At 54.1% G+C, this 7,835-nt stretch overlaps 1 non-coding gene across 1 annotated transcript; it reads right to left on the bottom strand.

Moving 5' to 3' along the window:
* Nucleotides 1-3,551: 3,551 nt before the first annotated feature.
* Nucleotides 3,552-3,624, bottom strand: TRNAH-AUG. The gene has a single exon. It is a non-coding gene; the product is annotated as a tRNA-His (tRNA).
* Between the last annotated feature and the right edge of the window lie 4,211 nt (nt 3,625-7,835).

Here is a 7,835-nt window from a genome sequence, read left to right as displayed (position 1 = left end):
GTGCAGGCCGGGCTGAGGGACACCCCCACCCCCCGTGCACACATATTTCGTGCACCGGGCCTCTAGTGTAAAGGAAGCAGGTGTCCGTCATTTTACTTTTCATCCAATCCCAGGGGTCTCCCCGCTCTGCTTTCTCCCGCCTCCCCCATCCGTCCCCAATGGATTCCATAGGAACCCACGGATGTCCCTCCTTTGTCATGGATACAACACGGTGAAAAAAAACCCACCGTTCCCTGGAGCAAAGGGCTGGTTCCTGCAACTCTGGTTAGAGTCCCAGGCATGGGTCCTGTTGCCATGAGCTCACTTAATCTTTCCATCATCACAGGCAGCTCCCAGATGCGGGGGGAGGATGGGCCGCATTTCCAAGGAGGGAAGCCCCCAGGTCCCGCGTGCAACTTCCTGCCGAACAAGGACGATGACTATTTCTTATCATTCTAGCTGGTCCCCACTGTTCTATTCCTGCCCCCGACACGTGTCCCCAAACCTCAGGTGGACGGAGGAACGGGCTGAGCCCCCAGCTGTGGAGGCGAGTGACCCTAACCTTTCCTGCTTTCTCCTCTCACCATCATCCGACCCTGAACGTGCCCCTCGGACACCTGGCTCCTTCCCATCTGTCCCCTCGGTCCCCACACCCCTGCATCGGCTTAGGGTGGTGCCCTCCCTGATCCTGTCTGAATATTGTTCCTGTGCCCTGGGGTGCCCTCAGGCTCAGCTCTGCAGCCCCCACAAAGCAGGGTCATCGTTATCTGAAACGCCCACAGGGATTGCCGAAGCCGGGGTGGGAAGCAGAGATAATGAGGCCATTGTCCCCCGTGCTCCCAACGCCCTCTCTTCTTCTGAGAACCTGAGGGGAAGCCGCCCACCGACCTTAAAAGTCAGGCTTTTGTCCCAGAAAAAAAAGGGGGGTGGATTTATAGCCGGGTCTCCCCTATCAAAGGAGGAACTTCAGGCCTCACTTGAGCCCTAGAATAGAGGGAGAGGCCCAGGCAGGGGTCAGCTCATTCTTTTCTGCAGCTGCTGGGACAGCCAGAAGGTGTCTGCAGGGCCTCAGAGAGGAAATAATTTGCAGGCCTTACAACCCCGGGCCCTGCCGGGGACAAGCCTTAAGCCGATGACAGTGGCCGCTTCCCGGTCAAGCCTGCGTTTTGGATCCTGAAATGTAGGTTTAAGTCATGCTCGTGGCTCACAGAATCTTTTGATGTTTTTAAAGTAACAATGCAAAATATTTAGGAAAAAGAAAACAACGTTCTAGCTGTGCCCTGGCCAGTGTGGCTCAGTGGGTTGGAGCATCGCCCCGCACGCTGAAAGGTTGCGGGTTTGATTCCGGGTCAGGGCACATACCCAGGTGGAGGGTCCCCTAAGTGTGGGGGGTGGGGGGGTCCAGGCATGGGGAACGCCCGGCCCTCAGGCTGTATAAGGACCAGGAAATCTTTGGGTCTGGCCCCAGCCAAGGCGTTAGGGGTGAGTCCATCCAGTCTCGGACCAAACAGAGCAGGCTCGTGTGGAAGCTGATGATTTTGTAGGGCCGTGAATGATGTCGTAAATACCCAATGGCCTTTGGCAGGAAACAGGCTCCCCAGCCCTGCACCCATCTCCTCCAACCCGCCCAGAGCTCTGGTGCCCTAGAGATTTCTGTAAATGGCGCCCCCTGGTGCTGGGAGTTCAGAGCGGCACGCTCTACTGCTATATAAGGGCGCCCCCTGGTGCTGGGAGTGCACAATTGCACGTTCTCCTGCTCTATATCGGTGCCCCCTGGTGCTGGGAGTGCACAGCGGCATGCTCTCCTGCTGTATAATGGCGCCCCCTGATGCTGGGAGTGCACAGCTGCATGCTCTCCTGCTGTATAAGGGCGCCCCCCTGGTGCTGGGAGTGCACAGTTGCACGGCTCCTGCTATATAACAGCACCCCCTGGTGCCAGGAGTGCACAGTGACATGCTCTCACGCTGTATAAGGGCGCCCCCTGTTGCCAGGCGTGCACAATTGCACATTCTCCTGCTCTATAATGGCGCCCCCTGGTGCTGGGAGTGCACAGCTGCACGCTCTCCTGCTGTATAAGGGCGCCCCCTGGTGCTGGGAGTGCAGAGTTGCATGCTCTCTCACTGTATAAGGGCGCCCCCAGTGCTGGGAGTGCAGAGTTGCATGCTCTCTCACTGTATAAGGGCGCCCCCTGGTGCTGGGAGTGCATGCTGGGCATGTGCCCTGATTGGGAATCGAACCTGCGACCTTTCAGTGCAAGGGATGATGTTCCAACCAACTGAGCCACACCGGCCAGGGCAATAATGGCGATTTCCTCAGTGGAAGCACCTCGATATTTCACCAAGGTTTTATGACGCTTACAAACCGCCGGAGCGGGGGAGGGAAGCATAAGAAATGAGAACTATAAAACTTAAAAAAGGAGCCAGCCTATCGTCTTTTCTGTTTAGAAAACATGCTTATCGCGCCCAAAGAAGGGGCCTTAAGAAAAAACTTCTTTTTCCTGACAGAAAGTGACATATTGATTTTTATAATGGCCGTGGAGATAATGACAACCAAAGGCCGCGGTGTTTCTTCAGTTATATACAAAAGACGGATAAATCCTACAGCGTCTCCAATTGCCAAAGATTGGATAACAGTGTGTCCGGATTAAGAAAAAAAATCACCGAATGATGATCATTTCTTTCTCTCTGCACGCGGCCTCTAATATTAAAAGGCATCTCTGAGCGGCTATTATGGGCTTAGCAGTGTTTTTTGTATTCAGGAGAAATGGCATTGTGCTGTGTCCTAAAAAAAAATTAAAAAAAAAAATACACCAATTGTTCCCAGGAATCTTGTGTAATGGCGCCCCCTGGTGCCTGGAGTGCAGAGCTGCACGGCTCTTGCTGTATAACGGCGCCCCCTGGTGCTGAGCGTCCACAATTGCATGGTTCCTGCTGTATAAAATCGCACCCTCGTGCCAGCGTCGGCCTGCAGACTGAAGGGTCCCGGGTTCGATTCCTGTCAAGGGCATGTACCTTGGTTGCGGGCACATCCCCAGTAGGGCGTGTGCAGGAGGCAGCTGGTCGATGTTTCTCTCTCATCGATGTTTCTAACTCTCTATCCCTCTCCCTTCCTCGCTGTAAAAAATCAATAAAATATATTTTTTTTTAAAGAAAGATTTGCAGAAGAGCGTGTAGCTGGCCCAGCAGGGGGCGCTGTGCCACCGTGGAACAGGCCAGCCCACCCTCCTGCAGGCTCCCTGATGCCCTGCCCTCCCTCTTCATGCGAAGCTTCTTGATTTCTTGTTTTAAATATGAGTTTTTCCCCCTCCAGTGTGATGGCAAACACGCGTGTTCATGCCTCGTTTGCATATTTTAGAAAAATGAATCGTTTGAACTTTCCCGGTTGAACATCCCAGTCTTATTTTTAGTACAGTTTTTTTTCTTTAAAAAATTTTTATATATATTTTTATTGATTTCAGAGAGGAAGGGAGAGGGGGAGAGAGAGAGATAGAAACATCCATGATGAGAGAGAATCATGGGTCAGCTGCCTCCTGCACGCCCCCTACTGGGGATGGAGCCCACAACCCAGGCCTGTGCCGTTGACCGGGAATCGAACCCGGGACCTTCTGGTTCATAGGTTGATGCTCAACCACTGAGCCACACCGGCTGGGCTCATTCCTATATTTCAGAGAAATATATAGTTTGAACTTTTGCTGTTGAACATCAAATTCTTACTTTCAGTACAATTTTTTTTTGTTTTTTTAAAAAAATGGCATCCGAATGGCAAAGTAATGCCTTAGCTTTCTGGAATTTATTTTCATTATTATTTTTTTTTTCTTTTTTTTAATATGGGAAGCAACCAATAGATGTTTCTCTCCCATATTAATATTTCTCTTTCTCTCTCACTCTTATTATTATTATTATTATTATTATTATTACTAGTGGCCCAGTGCACAGATTGAAAGGAAATTAATTAGAAGGTGGCCGGCGGGGAGGGACTGGGCGAGATGGGCTGGACACGCCCTAGAGCCAACCTCCTGTGGTCCCGCCCCCCCCCCATACCTGGGGTGGCGCCATGGCTCAAAGGGCATCTGGGGAGTGAGCAGGGTCCCTCCAGGAAGTGGGGTCCCTCAGCCTGGACTCTGAGGGTCAGGCTGAAACTGGCTCCTTGACATCCCCCAAGGGGTCCTGGATTGCGAGAGGGCGGTTCTTGGGTGACGCACCCCAGAATTGGGCTCCCTCCTCTCTGGTTCTGGGTGTGTCACCCGAGAACGGCTGCTGCCAAGTCACCTCAGCTCAGCAGCTCCTGCATTGAGCGCCTGCCCCCTGGTGGTCAGTGCACGTCACAGCTACTGATCGAAGTTTCTGTCCCCTGGTGGTCGGTGCGCGTCATAGCTACCGGTCAGAACATCTGCCCCCTGGTGGTCAGTGTGCGTCATAGCTACCGGTCAGAACATCTGCCCCCTGGTGGTCAGTGTGCGTCATAGCTACGGGTCAGAACATCTGCCCCCTGGTGGTCAGTGCGCGTCATAGCTACTGGTCGAAGCGTCTGCCCCCTGGTGGTCAGTGCGCGTCATAGCTACCGGTTGGATGGCCAGATGGTTGCTTAGGCTTTTATATGTATAGATTATTATTATTATTATTATTATTATTATTATTATTATTATTACTCAAGCAATGCTCCCCAGGTGTGCTGAGCCCTCCTGAATGTAGCTGATGTGCCTGCAGGTATAGACCCCGGGGGATGCTGGGATGCCTTGGTCCCAGGAAGGAGGCCGCCTCGGGTCAGCTACAGAGGTGGCCGCCTTGGCAGGGGGCTCGCTCTGACCACCACCCAGGACTGGGCAGCTTCATCCCCTCCGGAAACCTGGAGTCCGTCTGTCTGTCTGTCTGTCCCCTGGGAACGGCCCGAAGCTCGGACCCCGTTGCCAACTTGGATCTCCACTTGACGTGAGCTGAGAGCTGGCCCTCTGCCGTCCCGGGTGGAGATTCAAATGCAAATCGGAGTGGCCAGCCGCCCAGACCCGGGGAGGGGGCCCTGGGAACCCAGGCTCCCAGACGGGGTGGAGGCGCATCCTGTCTGCTCTCCTTCCAACCGTCCTCCTCCTGCAACCCGCTGTCTGTGCAGGCCCGGCTGGTGTGCACCCGCCCCAGAGCGGCCCCGAGGGCACTGGGCCTGTGCTGCGGGCACCCGTTACCTCCGGGCCCATCCAGCCCTCCACCCGCATCCCAGCTGGGTCTCTGCCTGGGTGTGGGGCTCACTATCTGAAGTCTCCAGGCATGCACTTCCGACAGAACACAGCGCCCCCTGCTGCCTGGGTCTGGGTGGGCTTTCCCTGGGACTCAATTTCCTGACCCTCCAGTAGGGGGCGAGCATGAGGCAGCGGATCGATGCTTCATTCTCACATCGATGTTTCCCTCCCTCTCCCTTCCTCTCTCCCTAAAATTAATTTTTAAAATAAAGAAATCACACATTATCATTCTAAGGCAATTAAAATTTTTTAAATATGTTTTTACTAGAGGCCCAGTGCATGAAATTTGTGCACCCAGGGGGGGTCCCTCAGCCTGGCCTGCACCCTCTCACAGTCCAGAAGCCCTCGGGGGATGTCCGACTGCCGGCTTAGGCCTGGGGAGGGAGTATATGTCAGTCATGGAATATTTTTACTAAATTTGCTGTGCATGGAGGGGAGGAGTTGGGGAGCACATGATCGTATCTGGGGCTTGCTGTGTTGTTGGATCGGCCGGCCATGGGGCAGCCGCAGGTGCTGGGAAAGGAATTCGGGGGCACTTCTGAGGGGCTGTTGGCCCATCCTGCAAGTATTTGCTTTGTTGCGGCTCTCGACATACCTTTACGCATATTTTGTGGCCAAGCCAGCAGACGTTTCTTTTGGAAACACCTACTTGGCTTTTACGATGGCTCTTATTCGATTATTTGCCTAATTGGCGGCAGGGGGGGGGAGGGGGGGGATGGAGAAGGAGGGGTTGGGAAATGCGTTTCAAGTTAGCGGTTGGCTACCAGCTCTTGGGTCCCTGCGAGAAGAAATCTGAGGTCGTGTGGGTGTGGGAATGCCGCAGGCCTCGGAGACACCTGGGGGGACGTGAGGACCTACTGTGTGCCAGTGCCTGAGATAAACCCGGATGGGGAGAGTCCTCTTCTGGACCTACTGTGTTTCACACCTGTGATAGATCCTGATGGGGGAAGAGAAGTATCTACCTGTGTGCTGGTCCCTGTGCTTAGCTCCTGAAGGGGGGGAGAGTCATTTTCTTGAACCTACTGTGTGCTCACCCCTGGGATAGACCCTGAAGGGGTAGAGAGTCATCTTCTGGACCTACTGTGTGCTGATGCCTGAGATAACCCTGACGGGGGAGAGAGTCATCTTCTGGACCTACTGTGTGCTGATGCCTGAGATAAAACCTGACGGGGGAGAGAGTCATCTTCTGGACCTACTGTGTGCCAGTGACTGTGATAAACCCTGACAATGGATAAAGTCATCTTCTGGACTGACTGTGTGCTCACACCTGAGATGATAAACCTGACGGGGGAGTCATCTTCTGGACTGACTGTGTGCTCACACCTGAGATAAACCCTGATGGGGGAGAGTCATCTTCTGGACCTACTGTGTGCTGATGCCTGAGGTAAACCCTGATGGGGGAGAGAGTCATCTTCTGGACCTACTGCATGCTGGTGACTGTGATAAACCCTGACAATGGATAAAGTCATCTTCTGGACTGACTGTGTGCTCACACCTGAGATAAACCCTGACAGGGGAGAGAGTCATCTTCTGGACCTACTGTGTGCTCACACCTGAGATAAACCCTGACAGGGGAGAGAGTCATCTTCTGGACCTACTGTGTGCTGATGCCTGAGATAAACCCTGACAGGGAAGAGAGTCATCTTCTGGACCTACTGTGTGCTCACACCTGTGATAGATCCTAATGGGGGAGAGAGTCATCTACTGTGTGCTGGTGCCTGTGCTAGCTCCTGATGGGGGAGAGAGTCATCTTCTGGACCTACTGTGTGCTGATGCCTGAGATAAACCCTGACGGAGGAGGAAGTCATCTTCTGGACCTACTGTGTGCTGATGCCTAAGATAAACCCTGACGGGGGAGAGAGTCATCTTCTGGCTGTGAGGTGGAGATGACAGGTCGTGGCGGAGGGCTCAGAATTTGACACGGTGAACCTGGGGAGAGGAGCTGGAGGGGAGCAGAGGCAGACAAGCGAGAGCTGTGGGCAGGAGTCGGATTGGGGTGGCGGCTTCTCTTTCCCACGTTCCCTGTCTGGCTGTCAGAAGCGATGGACGGTGGCCAGTTGGAGGATGAGAGCAGGAGGCAGGCTTGGGTGGGGCCAGCAGGGGAGTTTCTGCTCAACTTGTGAACAAAGGAGAGGAGTCCCAGCCGGTGTGGCTCAGTGGATAGAGCGTCGGCCTGCAGACCCAAGGGTCCCGGGTTCGATTCCGGTCAAGGGCATGTACCCCGGTTGCAGGCTCCTCCCCGGCCGGGGCCCTGGTCGGGGCGCGTGCGGGAGGCAACCGATCCATGTGTTTCTCTCACATCGATGTTTCTCTCTCTTGCACTCTTTCTGAAAATCAATGGGAAAATATCCTCGGGTGAGAATTAACCAACGAACCAAAAAAAGGCAAAGGATAGAACTCGATTTCATGGGGAGATTTTGTTGAAAGTCTCTGTGGAGGAAAAAGACGCGATGATTCAGCCATGACGTGAATCAGGACATGGCCGGTGGGAGGGCTGTGAAACCCGCGTGTTCGATAAGGGCGTTGGCAGCCTCAGGCGCCAGGGGGGCCATGGGCTCCAGGCCCTGGGAGGGCCTTCCATTGGCAGTTGCATTTAATATCTACACTAGAGGCCCGGTGCACGAAA

Source organism: Myotis lucifugus, unplaced genomic scaffold, assembly GCF_000147115.1.
Source record: "Myotis lucifugus unplaced genomic scaffold, Myoluc2.0 scaffold_1461, whole genome shotgun sequence".
NCBI lineage: Eukaryota > Metazoa > Chordata > Mammalia > Chiroptera > Vespertilionidae > Myotis > Myotis lucifugus.
Note: the sequence above shows the minus strand (reverse complement) of the source record. Positions and strands in the feature narration are given on the sequence as shown.